Below are 21,016 nucleotides of genomic sequence, written 5' to 3'. Positions count from 1 at the left end.
TTACATTTAAAAATGTACTTCTGGTAGGTGTGTGGGGACTAGATCATTGGAAGTGGTCTCAGTATTCCAAGTGGGAGAGGCCAGAGGCTTGGATTGCAGAGGACGCAGAAGAGGGGAGATGTCGATGCATCTGGGTGTGTTTTGAAGATGCATCTGATAGGGTTTGCTTCTCCTTATAGGATTTGTGTGGAGTGTGGAAAAGAGGAATGAAGGCAAGGTAAGCTCTTAGGTTTTTCACATGAGCACCTGGGTACATGACAGTGCAGTTTACTGAGATGAGGCCTAGCAAAGGAGCAGAGTGATTTTTTGGGGGGAATAGGGACATGCTGATGTGGGATGAGGAGAGGAAATCAGGGGTCCTCAAGTGTCTGTGGAGTTTGAGATATCTATTAGATGCACACAATAAAACATGTTCTTACCCACCTTGGGGACTGGCATGGCAACTAGCACATTCTAGGTTAGGCCAATAGCTATATTTGGATGAAAGAATAAATGCATAAAGGAGACAGTGGCCTACTCTGTCAACTGCATCCTCACCTTCATCGGATGCTACCTCATCAGCACACACGGGGAGCACAGAACAATTCAAAAATAGACTAATTCAACAGGTAATACATTCAGACAAAACCAGGCTTAGGTAAGTCTATATTTGGTAAAAGGGATCCTACTTGCTGCCCTGCTCCAAGTGGTAACTTGGATTACAAATATGGACTCCTGGGGAGAGGTGAGGTTTGCAAGAAAGATGTGGTAGTCTTGGAATTTCGATGGTTTCCAAAGCCACAGGATGCCTTGAAGTCTCTTAGGAAGAACATGTAAATAAAGGAACAGGGCATGGGTCAATGTCCTATTATGGCTGTAACAAATTAAAACAAATTTAGTAGCTTAAAACAACACAGATTTACTATTTGATAGTTCTGGAAGTCTGAAGTCCAAAATGGGGCTCACTGGGCTGCAATCAAGGTATTAGCAGGGCTGAACCCCCTCTGGAGGCTCTGAGCAGAATCCGTTATCTCACCTTCTCTGGCTTCTAGAGTCTCCCTGTTTCACTGGCTGTGGCCCCTTTTTCCATATTTAAAGTATATTACTTCAACCTCCATTTCCACAGTTACAACTTTTTCTGATTCTGACTCTTGCCCTACCTCCCTCTTTCCTTTATAAAGATCCTTGAGATGTCCTTGAGCCCGTCTGGAGAATCCAGGATCATCTGTCTCTTCATATCAAGATCCTTAATCATACCTGCAAAGTCCCTTTTGTCATGTAAGGTGAAATATTCACATGTTCTGGGGATTATGATGGGAACAACTTTCAGGATTATTATTTTTGCCTACTAAAGGGCTCAGGACTGATCCCTGGAGTCTTCCCACGAGGACTAACGGAGAAGATCCAGCAAAGCAGAAGAGGAAGGAAGGGCCCGTGAGAGAGTAGGAGAAGCAGGAAAATGTGGTGTCACAGAAGCCAAGGGAGACAGTTTTGAGGAAGAGGGAATGTAATTGTATCGGTTAGCTTTGGGTTTGGCTGTTAATAATGGAAAACCCTATACAGTGGTTTTACCGAAGAAGGGGTTTATATTTGTCCTGTCACAGTGAGTCTAGAAGAGGCCATCCCTGGCTGGAGGACTAGCCTGGTGCCTCTGTCTTCCTTGGCCGTGTTTTGCGTGTGGCTTCCTTAACGCATTTCCAAGAGGGTGGCTGCATCTCTAGGCTTTGCGTTTGCCTGTCAGGTAGAAGAATGAGAAAGGAAAACAGGCAGAGGGGAAAGGGTAAAAGGGGCATGCCAGCTGAGTCTGAGTCTTCTGTAAAGCTTTCTCCGAAACTCTTTCCAGTCACTGCTACTTACATCCCGTTGGCCAGGCTCACACCCAACTCCGGAAGCCTGAGCGGAGTCTGTCGGCAAGGAAGGGGGAAGAGTGGGCGTTGGGTAGGCGGTCGGCAGCACCTGAGGCTGTAAGAGCTCTTAGTCATAGGATTTTTGTGAAAGACAAGGCCTTTCATCTAAGATCATGTCTTCCAAGGAAGTTGGGGCTTTAAAGGTAGACTTAACTCCTTTTTAATTTTTACGGAATTTTGATGATTGGTGTTCTGTAAACTTCCTGGAGCTCTTACGACATTTGATTTATATACTCAGGAGGCTTTTTCCTTCTGTCTCAGAATTTCCTCTCAGATAATTTAATTCTCTTTGCTTTTGTTTAATCTTCTGGAGAGATGGGGTAATGCCAGTCAGCATCAGTCAATTATCTGGACCCTTGAAATAGTTTGAACTAGCAAACCAGTGAATTAACGGAAAAAGGCATGGGCAAATCAAATACTGGTGTAATTTTGTGAGGGCTTATTGAGGGAATTAGTAAAATACAAAGGGAGGAAAAGTGCACTGCATCTTTATTGGGAAAGAATTGGTTTAGTGAATTTTCATACAAATGAGGGGAGTGTTATATATGGTCTTTACTGATGAGAATGGAAATCTGAACACTTATAAAAAATGGAAATTATAAATACTCTAGAAGATTACAGAAAGATAATTGCAAGACAAAAGAAATGGGTCTGGCTGGTCTGCAGTTTCACAGGAGGAAGGAGAGAAGAGAGGGTGGCACTTCAGTGAGGGCAGTTCTGTGCTCGACTTAACGGAGGTTGCCACGTGTCAGTCTCTTCTGACAGTTGCCATCTTTCTGGGTTGATGGCTCTATCTCCTGCAGGTGCTTATCGGCAGGGTGAAAGCTCATATTGGGCAACCATTATAAAAGAGAAACATCTTAAAATGTCATCTACTGGTGAACTTTCCAAGTATGCCTTAAAAGGTAGAAATAAATATCCTTTGAAATTCATTTTTTTCCCCTTCATCTGCTAGTTTTGGCCCATCTGCCAGGCTAGAAGATTGCTACTGTCTTCTACCTTCACCAGTGAGTGATCCAAGCTTCAGTTTGGAACTCTTAAAAATGTTATAAAATAGTTCTACAATCCCAGAAATTTCTTCTAGTCAGTATGCATTACTCTCCCTCACCCCCCCCAGCACACAGATAAGCTCAGCTGCAGAGTGCTGGATACATTAATCCTGAGTCAAAAACCCACATCTCTCACTCTCTCACACACACACAGTCTCTCTCTCTTTTGCTTTCCTGTCATGAAATGGAGTTGAGTGAACCTCTGCCAGGTAACATGGCTTTCTCTCATCAATGAGACTCACTCACAGGAGATCCTAATTAGGAAGCTAGTGAATATTAAATGCTTCGATTTTTGATCAGTTTGATAGCAGAAACCAAACACCTGATTATTTGGAAATGTAAAAGGGCTTTAGTCCTAAGCATTCTATAGACTGATTTTCATCACTGATCCAATTTTCATGGCCTCATATCTTCATGTTTGTGTTGGTGTTGAAGGATTTTGACAAGAGGGAAGGGAAAAAGCATTTTAAGCTAAGAGCACAGTGTGAACATGGGTAAGAAGGCAAGACACTGTATTGTGTATGCTGCAAATAAAAAATAATCTGGCAAGACTAGTGCATAGGATTTGGGTAATATTTTAATAAGACTTGAAATTGGAGGCATATTTTGGAACTAGGCTTTGGAAGGCCTTGAATGCCAGACTAAGGAGTGGAATTGTATTCATCAGGCAAGAAGATTTTTGAAGATGGGAATGAACTGACCCATGCATTAGGAAGAGAATGTACAAAATAACAAAAGTAATTTTAGTATACAGAGTTCCAGAGTGCACATAGCTTTTTCACTTACTTTAAAAACAACTCTAGAATGAAGTACATAAAGCCTTACAAGGGTTTGGAGATTCATGTCATACAAAGTCTATTTGAAACCACTGGAGCTGACACCCACTATTTGAAGGGATCTTTATAGAAAGGATATAGATTTTTTTCTTTTTTTTCTTTACTGTCTCCATAGGAAAGGCATAAACCTAAGAAGATAATTCAACTCCTCTACAGTCTTTAAAAAGAAATAAGATAGGAAACAAAATTAAGTAAAGAACAACTTAGAAAACACCAAAAATTATCTGCTGAGGACAACCTTTCTTCATATTTGAATGTATTACTTTCCATTTTTTTAAGAACACATATTTATCTGTCCTTCCATATACTCACAGTACAGATATTTATAGATATTATGGTACATTATAGGGAGACAAGCTAGAGAAAATAGATATGATTTCTTTTCTTATGGGGCTTATGGTTTAGTTTATTCTTTTTACACTTATAATGATATTCACACACTGTTTTTTAAAAAATCAGCATTTAAAATGATCATACCATATACACTTGCTATGCTATTATAGTTGCCTTGTTTGCATATTTTAGATACAACATATTTTTTTTCTACTGCTGGACGTTTAGATGGCTCCAGTGTTTTTGCTATAATAAACAACTTAACAATAAATAATATACCTAAGTTTTTTCAACATTTTAGATAAGTTCCTTAGAAAAGATCCCAACAAGAATTGCACAGCCAAAGGGAGTGAACACTTAAAAGGCATTGGATAGCGGTTATTACTGAACAAAACGTGAAAAAACTGAGTCATTTGCATTTATTAACTCACTTCTTCCCATGATCCTCTAATAAAGGAATTATTACCCTTCTTTCATAGTCAGGCTACACGATCTGTTCAAGGTCACCCAGCTAGAACATAGCAGAACAAGGATTTGAAAAAAAGTGCGTAAATCTATTCAGCAGTATAAGTCCATCTCACAGCAACCTTGCCACATTGGTCATTAATATGAAAATTAACTTGAAGTTCTGTTAATCATTTATATGAAAAAACTGCATCCTGGATTTTCAGTAAACTGACAATCTTTACAATCCATGTCAAATTGTTCACTTAGTAACATGGAATTATTTAATAATTAGAGTAAGGCAACTTGCAATCATCTGAAGCTGTTTCAGATGACTGAGTTAAGTCATCAAGGTCATTCATTGAATTCATTTACTTTCTGATCTGTTCTTTTTACCAGACGGTTTCTGTGCCCTTTTTCACACTGATGTATTTAACTTGAATTGCTGTCCTCATTCACTGGTAGTAGATCACCAGTTAGTGAATTAGCCTTCTCAAACCTTGGTTTAACCACAGATTCTCTTCATGTCCATTTGTCATTTTTATTTTTCTTTACTTCCTTCAGATGCAAGCCAGGACCACTACTATCAGAATCTTCATTCTGCATAATAGGAAATTGCTGGTTATCAGTTTTTCTACTAGTCCTTGATGAGTTAAACCATTGTTGTCATCATCATTAACATTGTATGTTGTTTCCTGATCCTCCCATTTCACAACTTCTGTGCTGCTGCTTTTCTTCTTCAACCTCTTTTTTGCAATTGAGCTTTCTCTTTTCCCAAAGCCAGGAGCTCTACTAGTAACATGCCTATCTCATTCTAAAACCTTTGCATGTCTTGCTGTAATTCTTCACTTAGATATGCTTTTGATGTTCTGTCACTACACTGTGGAGAACTCACATTTTCTAATTCGGGTCCCAAGCTTTTATAGTTATTAGCACTGCAGTTATATGTTTGTGTTAGGAAGGAAGGAACTCGGCTCAGTGTCGCAGGGAAGTCGGATATAGTGAGACGAGAAACCAAAGTCAAGAAAGCAAAGTAAGTTTTAATACACTCCGCATAGAGTCACAGAGTGGGCCTGCCTCAAGTGAGACAGGCTTGGATGTTCATTCTGAGGCTTTGACGTGATTTTGGCAGGGCAGAGAGGTCCTTGATTGACAGCTCTTAGGTCTCTAGGCTTGTTCTGATTGGTGAAATGAGGACCTGGGCTGTGCCATCTCCGTGCTTGTGATGTTTCTTATCTGGGGAGACTCTGGACAATTCTTGAGTCACTCTTTGACCCTGTAGCTTCATCTGATCAACTCCGTGAGTCATTTTTGGGGGGCCCTCTCCTTTTCATACCACTCATTTCTGTCTAACATTTGTAATGACTTCTGGAACAAGTCTTGTATTGGTTTTGTTACAGGTTTTTGTAATAGCAGAAATATAATGCCTTTTTATTTGAATTGTGTGTTTCATCTCACTGGAGTGGGCAAGCCACAAATCGATGAGGCTTCTTGTATCACCAGACTGAGATACATATTTGATGTCTAATTTTCAATCAGTGGTATCTTGGCTCATAATTTTTGTCATTTGCATATCAACCTCTTCATCTTCCTTCACTTCAAATGCAGCTACTGGGATCCCCTTACTTTATTTTCTGCATTGTCATAAAAACTCTCCTCATTTTTGTTAAAAACATGTTCAATGTCTGGTTTGTTATCATTTGCAAAGTCTAATTTATTTTCACTTAAAGAAAGCTTAGGAGATGACTGACAGGTGTATCCTGGCGACCTAGAGTATGAATGAGATGGAAAGACATTTTCTTTCTGTTAAGGAAATGCCTGGAATGCTGCAGAGATGCATCTTTTTCATCATAATCCAGTATACTATTTTTCAAAACAAAGTATTTTCTTTACATTTGCTCTTTCTTCAGAGTTTTCATTGGTGGCTCTTCCTCAAGATAAGTAGCAATTTTGTGTTTTTCACAGTTTACCAAACTTCTCCTTTAACTCATTTGTGATGAGTTTTCAATTATTTTCCATTTTAATTTACCTTGTTTGGCCACATGGAAGTCCTGAATGTACAGATACATCCTTTCTCTCATGTTCCTTGTTCAATTCTGCTGCTTGAGACATTTTTTTGCAGATGCAAACGTGGAAGATTAATCTGCTTGATTTGATAATTCAGAAGTCTTTTTTTGCTGGGGTACATGTTTGTAAAATAATTTTATCCTGTGGGTGATTATATTCATTCCCCTCAAGGCTTTCTTATTCTTCCTCTGATATCATTTCTAAGTCTAGCTGTGCTGACAAACCTGCTTTGGATATTTGTATTGCCTTCATTCCTACTGCTTTATTACGAACAGTCTTTCACTTCAGCAACAGGTTCCCAGTGAGGATATTTTTCAGAAGAATCCATGTGGGCTATTGGTATGCCTCTACTTCTCACGTTCTCTAGTTTAGCCCTTGTGGAGAAAGCAGAAACAAGAAAACTAATTGTGATATTTTGAGTTTCATTCGTAGAGAAATTGCAGGCTGGGAGAGGAGCTGGAAAACATCCTGCTCAGAGCCTGAGAACATCCGCGGGGCTCCAGTCCCACTAACCAAGTGATGGAAGTACTTGCGCCTGTGTCCTGCCCAGATCCTTCGGGACATCTGCCTGCCTAAAGACTGATTACTGTAAAACCCCAATATTTTTTCCTTTTGGCACTGTAACCTCTCTGACTCAGCCCTTTGCAGCCCCTGTGGTAGTCTATTAAATCTTGCTGTCACCTGGACTCCTGCATTTCCTTGGCTTTCTTGACCTAATAGCAGTCTTTAAGCTTCTTGATGCACTCATGCAAGAGGCCTATGAAACATGTCTTCTACTTGTCTATTTAATATATTTTTTTCCTCTTCGATCTGCAGCTCCAGAAAGGTGATCAACAATACTTCTGTGGAAGACTCTCAGAATCCCGAGGCGATTCTGTATCTTCCTCTTCTAATTTTTAGGTTCCTCTTCTTCTATATATTCAGAAATTAGTTGGTGATTGCTTTTCATCTTATCAATCGCATGTATGTTTGCTTCTTTTCTAAAAAATTCTACCATTTGCTGTTTTCACGTACAGCGAATAAAAGCGGTGTGAGTGTAAGGTAAATTCTAGCCAGAATAAGCAGGCAAAGAGAGGCAACAAAGGGCCAGGTAATTTATTTAAATACCCCCGGGTGAGGTTCTACGGCCTTCTTGCCAGAGGCCAGAGAAGTCACACCGGTTAGGGAGTGTTGGCAGCCGAGCTCAGAAAATAGCGCCCCATGCAGGGCAGCCGGAAGGCCCCGAACTTCCTAATGACAAATCATCCCACACCACTAAACTACATGCTAATTGCGCCTTGGCATAAGGACCAATGAGACCCACCAAATGGTTATGCTAATAAGGCATATGGAGCCGCACCAACCAGGTCAGAGCATGAGAACTATATAAGCAAGCCTCTCCTTCCCCTCTGGGTCCTGCCCAACTCATTTGTTTCACAAAGAGCTGAAGAATAAAGCTTTCTGCAGAAGAATCCTGCTGTTGTTGCATGCTGTTCTTGCCGGCGAGGACAGGGCACGCGACAAGTGGTGCCGAATCCCGGGAACCAGAACATCACCGGCACAGGGAGGACCCTTCAGACATCTGGAGAGGATTCAGAACTGCAGGTCAGAAGAAAGCCCGGAGGGGTAAGTTCCGAGAGGCCCCTGCTTTTTAGGATGATGGTTGATGGTTCTCTGTAAATAAGGAGGCACCATGGGGAATGCACCGTCATTAGTCACGGCGCTGCAGACAGCTCTCAAAGAGCGAAACTTGAAGGTCTCCAGCAAAGTCTTAGGATCTTTTGTGAAGGAGATAGACCGTGTGGCCCCCTGGTTCATTTGTTCAGGGTCCCTCTCAATCCCGAGCTGGGACAAACTGGGGAAAGATCTTGATAGAGAGGAGGAGGAGGGTAGCCTGAGGGGAGGCACCAGGCCCCTCTGGAAACTGATTAGAGCTTGTCTGCAAGATGAGAGATGTGAAAAGGTAATAAAAGAAGGTCAGAGAGCATTGACAGATATCCAAGATAGCATGTCAGAAACGGAACGGGAAACAGAGAGCGCGCGCGGCCGAAAAAAGGCCACAAAAACGAAGGTAAAGAAACCTCAGAGTGAGGGAGAAAGCCCGCCTAGGGCAAAAGCGAAAGAGCCCCGAGAAGTGAGTGACGATCGCCTCGGAGAAAATAGTAAATACCCCTGGAAAGAGTTGAGGGACCTCCAACTCTCCAATAGGGAATCTGAAGAGGAATTAACGTCCACAGAGGAAGGGGAAGAGAATAAAACCGCAGAGTGCAGAAGTAAGGGAACCAGCAAAGTTGAAAAGCGGACCAAGGAAAAAATGAAAGCAGGGTGTCCCCTGACGCCCGTTGCCCCGCCACCTTACGTGAGTGGCGCACTCTCCTTTTGCCACCCAGATACTCTTCAGGCAATTAGACAAATGTTTCCTGTATTTGAGGATAATGGCGTACGCTCTCACCAGCCCCTGAGCCATAAACAAGTTAAGGAGTTAGCAGAATCTGTTCGGGCTTATGGAGTCAGTGCTAACTATACCATAGCACAAGTTGAGAGATTAACAGAGACAGCCATGACACCCGCAGACTGGCAATATGTAACTAAGGCATGCCTTTCTAGTATGGGGCAATACATAGAATGGAAGGCATTGTGGCATGATATCAGCATGACCCAGGCACGCGCAAACGCAGCCGAAGGACAGCCTGCGTGGTCATATGATATGCTGACGGGCCAAGGACAGTGGGTAGCCAACCAGACTGCCTTCCCCTTACAGGTATATGCACAAATAAACACGTGCGCCGCCAAGGCATGGAAAGCCCTCACCAACAAAGGAGAAGTATCAGGCAATTTGACAAAAATTATTCAGGGGCTGAGCGAGCCATTTTCTGACTTTGTCACTCGTATGATGGAGGCCGCAGGCAGAATATTTGGAGATCAGGAACAAGCAATGCCCCTAGTGGAGCAATTAGTGTTTGAACAATGTACCAAGGAATGCAGACAGGCGATAACACCCTGGAAACAAAAAGGGATACATGCCTGGTTGAAAGCCTGTAGAGAAATAGGAGGGCCACTCACCAATGCGGGCCTAGCCGCGGCCATATTACAGAGCCACAAACAAGCCAGGATCACTAACAGAAGTATCAAATGCTTTCAATGCGGGAAATTAGGACATATAAAGAGAGAGTGTAGGAGCCCAGCTTCAGAACAAACAACCCAAAAGACCCCTGAGTTGTGCCCTAAGTGTAAGAAAGGCAGGCATTGGGCTAATGAGTGCCGGTCTATTAAAGATATAGAAGGGAAACCCTTAGAGTTGCCAAAAAACGCCCAGAGGGGCCCCCGTCACCAGGGCCCGCAAATATATGGGGCAACCAGCACGCAAGTGTCATTCGGGAACAACCAGGCCCCCCAAGGAGAGCCACTTCAAGTTCCGCGGGATTGGACATCCGTGCCACCACCAGAATAGTGTTGACTCCACAGATGGGAGTTCAGCCTATCCCTTCAGACTTTAAAGGCCCCCTACCACCAAATACCATTGGGTTACTCCTAGGGCGCTCTTCTGCTGCATTGAAAGGCCTGGTAGTTCATCCCGGAGTTATAGATCAAGATTATGAAGGACAGGTAAAAATCATGTGTTCGGCTCCCAGAGGAATCTATCCTATATCCCTGGGAGACCGCATAGCCCAGCTCTTAGTTTTACCTAGTCTCCACGCCAATTATCCTGCTACCAACACGGAGAGGGGAGAAAGGGGCTTCGGCTCCTCTGACTGGGATTCAGCCTTCATAGTATTAGATTTAGCAGACAGACCAAAATTAACTCTTCAAATAGAGGGAAAGAGCTTTGAGGGAATCCTAGACACTGGAGCAGATAAAAGTATTATCTCTGCAACCTGGTGGCCCTCCAAGCGGCCTATGACCCAAGGCAACCACCTGGCAGACCTCGCAACCAGAAATATAGCTTTTCCCCTGCTAGACCCTATCACCACAGCTTCAAAATTCCATACACAATTTCATGTCACTGCCGAAACACTGCGCAAGCGGTTTAGCATAACCAGGGCCGAAGCTAGGAACATTGTCCTTAGCTGCCAACATTGCTGCAGCTTCCTTCCCACACCTCATGTTGGGATCAACCCCAGAGGTATTAGGCCTTTACAAGTTTGGCAAATGGATGTGACGCATATTTCGTCTTTTGGGAAACTGAAATATGTACATGTATCCGTGGATACTTGTTCAGGAGTCATCTTTGCCTCCCCATTGTCAGGAGAGAAAGCTTCCCATGTCATCCAGCACTGCCTTGAAGCTTGGAGCGCATGGGGGTTACCACAGATTCTGAAAACAGACAATGGCCCAGCCTATACCTCTACAAAATTTGCTCAATTTTGTCATCACATGGGGATAAAACATATCACTGGCCTTCCCTACAACCCACAGGGTCAAGGGATTGTGGAACGCGCAAACCGCACGCTCAAATCCTATTTACTTAAACAAAAAGGGGGAATTGAAGATATACCCCCCACACCAAAAACTGCCATAGCCCTAGCACTTTTCACTATAAATTTTTTGAATCTGGATGCTCAAAGCCATACAGCAGCGGATCGCCATAATCAGTGGCCAAAAGACCCACAAGAACTAGTAAAATGGAAGGACGTGTTATCTAACCAATGGAAGGGCCCGGATCCAATCATAATCAGATCCAGGGGAGCTGTGTGTGTTTTCCCCCAGGGTGAAGAAAATCCCTTCTGGATCCCGGAGCGCCTAACGAGGAAAGTCCTAAACAAAGGAGATGACTTCGCTGTACCTCCTGACCCTGCTCCTGACACTGGAGACCCCGACTCAGGGAGTATTGAGATGGGGAATCCTGTCTGCCTTTCCTAAGCCTATGCCTGTCCGTTTCAATGCAGCCGTTTTTCCGCGCTTTTTCACTACCAATACTAGTATGAACTTGCCCTACTTAGTTAAAGACACCCTAGTAGCTCCCCTGGGAGAAAACCGATCCTTCGTAACTAATGGGTCATTATGCTTCACCACTCAGAATCTAGCTGGCTGTATCTCCCTGAAACGGAGGAAATACGGATGGTTCAGTGACATAATTCTAGAGGCCAGTAGCCTCCCCGTTATGTCAGCTAAATTTGAAGGGCCTAATAAGGAAGGGAGCCCGTCCTATAAGAACATGACTATCCACCAGATGGTTCTCTGGATCAATGGCACATTTGTACACTCTCCCAGGAACAATTCCACCGACAGGCCTCGTCAACCCAAATATGCCTCCCATTGTGTGGGCGACTATGAGGGAGAGCTGTGGCCCTGGACTGACTGTCAGTCAACTGTAGTAACGTGGGCAACTGAGAGGCAGGAGTTTACCATCTCCCCAGATATGGAGGGACGGCCAGCCAATGAGGCTTGGTGGCCAGTAAAGGTGCTCGAAGGCGAGTTTCGTCAGCAGCTGAGCATGAACCCCTTCCATAAATGGATGCTGTGTGGAGTCAATGGCTCGTGTACCGACCTCTCCCCCTTTTCCGCCCTCCAGGGTGGGGGAATCGGTGTAAAAAATATCACCTTTTGGTGCGAGAATAACCACATGCGCGCACACTGGAACATGATCATGACCCATAACAACGAGAACTACACGTGTTCAGCAAAATCAGGTCCAGAGTCACCTAATTCCCTTTTTCCACCTTCTCCAGTATGCGTATACCCCCCATTTCTGTTTATCTTATCCAATAGTAGCTTTGACTCCTGCTCCAATGAAACCTGCTTTCTGTCTCAGTGTTGGGATGCGCGTAACTTTACCAATGCTTTGGTAGTCCGCATCCCCCGTTGGGTCCCTGTTCCCGTAGACGCCCCTAACACCATGACTCTGTTTCGAGAAAGGCGTGATTTCGGTGTTACAGCCGCCATAGTGCTCCTGATCTCCGCGACCGCGGTCGCAGCCACCGCCGCTGGTATAGCTTTAGACACCTCCATCAAATCGGCTACAGAGCTCAATAACCTTGCAGCCTCAGTAGCTTCTGCCCTGGACCAACAGTCCACACTTGATGGCAAACTGAAAGGAGGAATAATGATCCTCAATCAACGCATAGATCTCGTGGAGGAACAAATAGAGGTGCTCTGGCAAATGGCCCAATTGGGATGTGAGCGGAAATATCGTACCCTCTGCATCACTAGCATTCAATATAAAAATTTTACACGGGCAGCTAATCTGTCACGAGACCTGTCCCAGTATCTTTCAGGAAACTGGTCCCAAGACTTCGATGGGACACTAGAAGAGCTGCAGCGAGAAATTATCCACATCAACTCCACCCGTCTAGATATCTCTGTAGCGGAAGGACTCTCTTCCTGGTTCCTCAGAGCTCTCTCCCACGTCAAGGAGTGGGCGGGCATGGCTGGGATGGGCGTGTTCCTGCTTGGAGGTCTCATGCTCTTACTCTGGTTGTTATGCAGACTCCGCAACCAACATAAGCAGGACAAGGTGATCCTTGCTCAAGCCCTAATGGCGATAGACGTTGGCGCCTCTCCCCAAGTGTGGCTCAACATGCTTAAGAAGGAAGCTCGGCTTTAGCTTGAGGTAGCTCTTGCACCCTGAGCCCATGTGGCACTGCACCAGGCCCGAGTACCTCAATGCTTAATCACAGCTTTCTTTAAGAAGCTCATGGTGCAAGAGGGTTGAGAAAAAGGGTCCAAACCCTTTGTACCAAGCGGTCCCAACGCCAGCCAGAGGATGCAAGGCAAAGCACTGCAAGAGGTCTTGGACCCCTCTGAGAGGCATGCCTGACTGCATAGGGGTAGATGCCCAGAACCCCTCTCCAAAAAGGGGGCATCAGGAAGTATGATGGAGGTCAGGCCTCTGTCTCCGCCTCTGCTGGCAAGTTCCGCCTTGAGCTTCTGTTAGACAAAAAAGGGGGAGATGTTGGCAGCCGCGCTCAGAAAATAGCGCCCCATGCAGGGCAGCCGGAAGGCCCCGAACTTCCTAATGACAAATCATCCCACACCACTAAACTACATGCTAATTGCGCCTTGGCATAAGGACCAATGAGACCCACCAAATGGTTATGCTAATAAGGCATATGGAGCCGCACCAACCAGGTCAGAGCATGAGAACTATATAAGCAAGCCTCTCCTTCCCCTCTGGGTCCTGCCCAACTCATTTGTTTCACAAAGAGCTGAAGAATAAAGCTTTCTGCAGAAGAATCCTGCTGTTGTTGCATGCTGTTCTTGCCGGCGAGGACAGGGCACGCGACAAGGGAGGTGGGGCGTTTATAAGGGATTTGGAGGGGGAGGAGTGGGCAAACTATTTTAGGGGGGTGTTGAGAGGTACGATTGGCTAAAGGTGACATAATAGTCAACTAGAAACTTTTTTCCTTCCAAGAGGGAGGAGGCTGACATCCGGGTCTTGGCACACCAGGATGGAATTCAGGGAGAGCTGTCCCCTTTCCATATACGGCACGGACTTTGGGGTCTGGTCTGTTCTCCCCCTGTGGCATCTCTCTGTTCTATTTGCATGTCCTTGTTTTTCCTTCCTCCAGCCTAACAGTGAGGTCATCCTTGTTTCTTGCCTCAGTGTTTGCATGGTGTGAAAGCAGCTGCTATTGATGTGTTCTGACCAGCAGAGTGGAGAGCAGTGTTGCCCCTGACGTCCATAACATTTAGATCAGAACCATGTTCTAGAAGAAAAGTTGCTCATTCCTCTTCCTGGCAATGTATGGCCTTAATCAGAGCTGTCCTGTTTTCATTATTGCAGAGGTTAAGCTGCCATTTTGTGGGTAGAAATTGTTCCAGAACCTCTTGCTTGGCCTTAGTCCATCTCCATATCAACAGGTGTTTACAAGGGGTGGGGAGAAGTTCTTCTCCCCTTAGTCGAGCCAGGATGGGGAGAGACATGGGGGAGCAGTAGATGACTTTTTGTAAGCAATGAACAGGTTTCTCCCACATTATTTTCCCCTTTGATATCAGCCTCACAGGTTTTGCTGGCTTATTTGCCCTGGTCTGGGAACACTGTTTTCCCCGGGAGTTACACATTTCTTTCTAGTAGTAGAGTTACCACTTCTGCATGGTAATTAGCACAGACCAAATGTAGAGCAGGTCCTGTTCATCTTGTCCCTGTCATTCAAGCCTGATGCCCTTCTCTGAGCAATGGAATATGCTGTACTTTGCTTTGCCCAAGCAGGTAACCTTGTGTATCTTTTCAAGGTCTTTGCCTTTGATGTGGTATCCAGGATGGGAGCTGGCTCTCCTGCTGTCCTGAGCACTGCCCTCCCTTCCCTCTGCCAGCTCCTGGAGGTGCCTGAAGGTGACTCGCCCTTCCTACCCACAGAGCCAGAAATTTTCATCGTACAGCCTTACGGGTTGAAGTGACACAGCTCCCTGCTGCCTTCCACAAATATCTACTAACTGGAGGGTATGAGGGGTCAGTAATTCTTGGTTATCAGTTAGTGTCAACAGTTAATAGGATAGGGAAGAATGGTTTTCTCATTATGCCGTATAGTGCTTTATAAATGCACATCTGCTCCCATACCCCAGGCTCTGCTGCAATCCCCAGAGTTCTTCTGAAAGACCATTCTTACCCAAATGAATATGTTAATAATAATTATTGTGGTAAAAGTAAAAATCCCAGCTAATATGATGGAAACATTCCCTCAGTCTGCAATGAAGGAAAGTAACCGTATATCACAGTGACAAGTGTCTCTTGCATTCGTTGTAAATCAGGTGTCTTTTCAATCCTGTATGGAAAGGGATACTGTACCACTCATCTTGTTTTGCATATGTAATGGTGCCCCTGGCTCGAATGACTGTGTCAGTGTTTCAGGTTGTTAATAGAGCTGTTTGCTTCCCTGAGGATGTCTTTTGGATTTATGGCTATTCTACTATTAGCTTGCATGATTAGCAAATAAAAGAGAGCTCCTAAATCACTAAGCAGAGGTGCTGCTTAAAACTGGGAAATCCAATGCAAACTTAATGCCTCTGATGATGGATTAATAGCTCTAGGAAACAATTGTCATCCAAACTCCTGTTTTGATCTCCATTTAATTATTGAAGAGTTGTGCTAGTTTAAATTGACTAAAGGTTGTTGGTTTTTGTGTAATTGTCATTAAAAGTAAATGAAGAATTATAAATTAGCATTTTGCATTCTAGTAAGTTAGTTGGCTAGAAGGAAGAATAGAAAGATTTGCGGGAAAGGTAAAAGCAGGAAGCGCTGGGAAAATGGAACACAGGAAAGCCAGAAAAAAGTAGGATGAGGTAACTGATGTCAATCACCAGGCATACTCATTCAGGAAAATGTTTGGATTTTCAGAGTTATGAGCAAGCCAATTGGTCAGAGGACTGTGCTGGGCCTCCTTTATCTCCAGAGATGTCTTGAATGAATCTGGTTCTTAGAGGTGCTGATGGCAGTGAAAATGGTTGGGGCAGCATTTGAGAATCAGACCAAATTTCTGCCACTTAGCTTAGAACACCGAAATGAAAAAGTCCTTGGTTTCTTTTCTTGATCTCAGAAAGGGCTGGTAAAGAAGAGTTTTATTTTCTAGTGGTGAGTGTATTCCTAATTATGGCATCACAAGCCTGATCACATGCCCAAGTGGGTACTTTGAGATGGAAAAGCACTCGAGAGACCCAAGGAAAGACCACAGAATGCCATATGAGACGTGCGGGTTTATTGGGACTTGTACAGGGAGTCCAGGAGCAGCCAACTGGACCAAGTTATGCACCACTATTATGGACAGGCGGGGAGACAGACTATGTGTGTGCCTGTGGGAGGGAACAGAGAGTTTGCTATGTTAGGAGGGATCATATTTATGCCACCAGCACCCCAAGGAACAAAACCTAGGTTAGAGGGATCTGCTTCCAAATAAGATGTTTCCATAGATCAGGTGGGCTGGGATTTGGCCAGCACCAGGCATTGTTGGATTCCCCTGAGGAAGGCGCCGCCCCAAATCACTCACCAAAGACGTTTCTTGATGCAACAAGCAAGAGGAATTTATTCGGAAGCCAACTAGTTGGGGTCCAAGTCAGCCCGTCGCAGCGGGTCTCAACGAGGACCCAGAGCACACAAAGCCAGAAGGTTTTATAGCATTTTCAAAAGGGGTAAAATTTTCCATAATTACAATACAGGGTTTTTTTCTATAGGCTCATAAATCTTTTGCTGGCGCCACATCCTGGGGTCTGGTTAGATGAGATCACCTTTGGAATGTCTAGGGTGGTTCTAGCAAGATAAGCTAGGCATGTATGATTAACTGATTTACGGTTGGCTAACTAAAGGTCACTACAATTGACACAGGCTAACTAACTTGTTTTTCAAGATTCTAATGATTTTCCTTCTTCTGGGTTAGGGGGTGGTATTTAGGCCTTAAGATGGCTGTACTTATGCTAACTTTTGATTCTTCAGATCCTACATTTCCCCACTTCTCTTTTTGGGGCATTCCAATCATGGAATGTTTGTATCTTCTTGTGAGGTGAGTGAGTGGTATTGTTGCTTCAACATTAGTACATGAACAGCACTCACTCTTTCTCTAACAAAAGTCATCAACCGGTTTAATATGCAGGGTCTCAAAGTTAGGAGCAACACAAGGATGAGTAGGGGCCTAGCCAGAGTGGATATCAGGGTTGTAAACCACGGGGACCTAGTGAACCAAGATTCAAACAGTCCTTGGCCTGCTTCTCGCTCTCTCTTCCTCTGATATAGCCTTTCTCTAAGTTTTGACATTGAATCTCTTACTATCCCAGAATGATCTGCATAAAAGCAGCATTCTTCTCTTAAAGCTGCACACAGTCCTCCTTCTTTTAGGAACAGTAGATCCAGCCCTCGTCTATTCTGTAAGACTACCTCAGAGAGGGAAGTCAGAGATTCTTCAAGTTTTGTAATGGATTGCTCTAAGGTCTTTAAGTCTTCATTAATAGCTGTCCTTAGTCTTTCATAATGTTGGTTCCCTTGGACAATAGCGGCTGCCCCCGTTCTCACTCTGGCTGCGACTCTTATTTCTAACAACACAGCTAAGGTCAGCGAGACCGGCTCTCTCTTATATCTATGCCTAGGTTTAAATTTAGCTACGAATGAGAGATTATCATGATACATTAACTTGGGCACCAGCTGGACCATGATACAGAAATCACGGGAGGAGTTGAAGGCAGAAGTAGAGACACATGGGGTCACTCCAGTGTTACAAGCCCACCATCCCTTGGGAGGAGGGATTAAATACCTGTTTTTACCAGGGAAGGCTATGGGTATGGTCTCATTCTTTCTTCTACAGATAGAGACTCTAGCTGCTGCTAGGGAAAAGGGGCGATGACCGCTCTGGCTGCTTCGTGCTGAGAAGGGGGCGCAGTAAAGGGTGCAGCTAGGTCTCCATCACTGGTCAGTTGAGAGGGCTTCAGAAGGCTGGCGCTTCTATTCTGGGTTTCATTTTTATTACTATTTGCAGTTTTGTGGCTTCTAGGCAAGATAAAACAAATTGTGTTATTAGGTTACGTAGCAACATCTGGAGTTGGATTTTTTATTCTGGAAGGAGGCTACATTATTGAAACGATACTTCTCTCTAAAATCACTCTCATTTTTACTAGAAGTAACTAGGTTAAGAAAATAATTAACAGCTGGCTTGATTATTTGCACAGGTGCAGCAAGAAGAGCAATTGATTACACAGGCTCTTTTAAATATGCTTTGCTGGAACTTTTTGTAAGGAATTTCAGATTGAACTTTTAAAGGCCTCTTGAGGCCAGACAGCCAAGCCAGACTTGCCATAAGGCTTTGCCTGCAGTACCTGTAGATTTGGATGAATTCTTCTCTTCTCGAGGTCTCTGCACCTGCCAGGAAGTGACCTTCTTTACTCACCTGGTAAGGCTGCTGGGAACTCTGTAAGCAAGGTACCAGGCCAGTTCTTCCAAGGGGCTTTGTTGGCTTTATAAAGTCAATCTTAGTTCTTTAAAGTTGTTCACATCTGAGTCTATGCACATGTCTCTCAGGTACGACATTCCAGTCAAAGCCCTGGTAGTATAACCAGTGTTCTTAAGTAGTCTTCTCACAAGGAAAGCAGATTCTTATTGAACTCGTGCAAATAAACATACTGCCATGGAATACAAAAACAGTCACTGAAAGTTTTTAAACTCTGGAGGGATCAAGTAGAGAGAAGGATGTTTCAATTCTGCTCATAAAGATAGTCATTTACTAAACTGTTGTCAATTTAAGAGAACAAGGTTAAAACACTTTACCAGCAACATTTGAAACGAAAAGACACAAAATCATTTTCTTTAGTTTATGTAATCTTATGTAACTAATACCTGTTCTGCTGAAATCTAGTTCTTTACCAGTTTAGGGATAATACTATAAATGACAAAAGACTTACAAATGACAATGGTTAAAGATCTGATGAGAGCTTACTGTAAAACAGTTGACATAAGGAAATTCTGATATTTCTGTAATACAAAACATTCAGTAACAAAGTTTAGCATCATTCTCTTTGACAGTGCTTTCCTGGTAAATAAATATATATATATATATCAGATAAATAAGCCAAATTAGTCAAATACTTTCTCTAGTGAGAAAAAATTCTTCTGACATGTTCCAGGGGCCCTCTGGAAAATATCAGAGTTAACTAGAGGTAAAAGCACCTTTTTGCATTTAATTTTTTTAGAACTATCATTACACATTTATTGTCTATATACTCAGCACAGTAAACGAGATATCTTAAAAAGTGGGGCAGCAGGGGAGACTGCTGCTGTCAATTTTTAAAGACAACATACAGAAAGTCAAACTAATTCTAGGTTACTAAGCATTCTTGAGAGAATGGTAGCAGATGGTAGATTCTTCTGCTTTCATCTTCAGGAAGGGAAAAAAGCTACAATAAGAATTCATATTTAGCTGAAAGAACTGTCTAAACTCAAGGCAGAGTATAGTATCACCAGGCATACAAAAGACCTGTTAGAGATACATACAAAGAATGAATATGGCTATAGTCAAATTCAACTTAAAAGTTTAAGCAGAATCGCAAATTTAAATGTCTCTTTCTTTCACACAGATATTCAGATATGACCAGAAATATGATTTGAGATGAAAGAGATCAGGCATTTTACTTCTTCATTTAGGGACTGAGAAATGATGACCTTTGGCTTACAATCAATAGCTTACAAACAGTGAAAATAATAAGAACATAACTCAGCATAAGTGTCTAAGACCAGATACAAAAAAGCAGAGAAAGTGCTTAAGTTTACAGGTCTTCCCTGAAAGCTTCAAGAATGTTTTACTCTTTAATAGTAGATTCCCCCATGTTTTTTTTTGTTTTTTTTTTTTTAAAACATACAGCATATAAATTAAACAAGAAGACCTGGTGGTTCTCAAAAAATCTATTACAACTTTTTTCAAAAGTGGTCACACGTTCGTCTATCTAAACCTTCACCGTGAAACCTGTTTTTCTGGGAGAAACATAATCTTGTCCAGATTCTACAGTTTAATAAATTTTGGTTTGTTAACTAAGTGCATTTAATCAGCTGAAAAAAGCTTTGTTACTATTCTGCTTAGGAATTCAATTTTTCAGGCCATGCAATCATTTTTAATAACAGAATATTTCAAAGGCAAATAAAGGTTATACAGTTGTTAACAAACTTTAGCTTTTAGTCCCTTTAACATTACGATTTCATGGCAACTCACTGAGACTTTAAGCATGAGAAACTGCTGTGATCTTTCAACATTAAGAGCAGACTAAGAGTTAAAGAAAACTGTTTAACTGGAAACGAGATTCTAATTTTGCTGTGCACTTGATATCAAGACTCACTTGCTTTAATTTCACTAGGCACGACTATATCTGTAAGAATATAGTAATTTATTCTTCATTTGCCCCATGGTCCCAAGCACATAAGCCGGTGAAAATTATGCCTGGGCTTGCCTGCGGCTTGACTGGGTTTATCTCACTTTATCTCTAAACATCGTAACCCTCCCCCCCAAGCAACAGGCTGAGCGGATCTTCTACAACAAAAGGCATCACGCTGTTTTCTCTCTTTGTCTCTCTTTAAATAAATAGCTGTACTTTAGAACAAAGTTACTTTCTTTTATCACAAAACACATTCTTTAGCATGCAGAAGAGTTTTCATTTTTTATACTTTTTCTTATTAAAACATACATCTTTTAGCATAGAGAAATGTTTTTCTTTATTACTTTAAGTGGTTTTAATTAGAACTTAAAACCATTAGAAACTTTAACTTCTAGTGAACACTGAGAAGCAGGACACTGCAAACTGTCAAACTAACATTTTCTAGACCAACAAACTCACGAACACATTCTACAATTTCTGCAACCATGAGCTTCACAGCACAATCTCCCAGCAAACACAGAGCACATCTTCTCAACTTAACAAAACTCTAAGGCTTTAAGTTACTACAAAGATTCTCAGGCTGCAGGTAGGCATACACACTGCAACACACAATTAAAAAGGTGTTCACTTGCCACACTTATCCAGC

The 21,016-nt window shown here is 43.0% G+C and overlaps 2 long non-coding RNA genes across 2 annotated transcripts in view; one reads left to right on the top strand and one right to left on the bottom strand.

Moving 5' to 3' along the window:
• The window catches only part of LOC118972300 (uncharacterized), a 44,050-nt gene extending 27,584 nt beyond the window's left edge, over positions 1 to 16,466 (top strand). The window contains exons 7-8 of the long non-coding RNA XR_012127035.1: positions 1,161 to 1,257; positions 14,767 to 16,466. This is a non-coding gene — a long non-coding RNA (uncharacterized lncRNA). The remainder of the gene's footprint in view (positions 1 to 1,160; positions 1,258 to 14,766) is intronic.
• Positions 16,467 to 16,522: 56 nt separating this feature from the next.
• Positions 16,523 to 20,256, bottom strand: LOC140847237 (uncharacterized). Its single transcript, XR_012127036.1, has 2 exons — positions 18,399 to 20,256; positions 16,523 to 18,001 (listed from the first exon to the last, which is right to left on the bottom strand). It is a non-coding gene; the product is annotated as an uncharacterized lncRNA (long non-coding RNA).
• Positions 20,257 to 21,016: the final 760 nt, after the last annotated feature.

Source organism: Manis javanica, chromosome 2 (genome assembly GCF_040802235.1).
Source record: "Manis javanica isolate MJ-LG chromosome 2, MJ_LKY, whole genome shotgun sequence".
Classification (NCBI taxonomy): Eukaryota; Metazoa; Chordata; class Mammalia; order Pholidota; family Manidae; genus Manis; species Manis javanica.
This window is presented reverse-complemented; position numbering and strand designations above follow the sequence as displayed.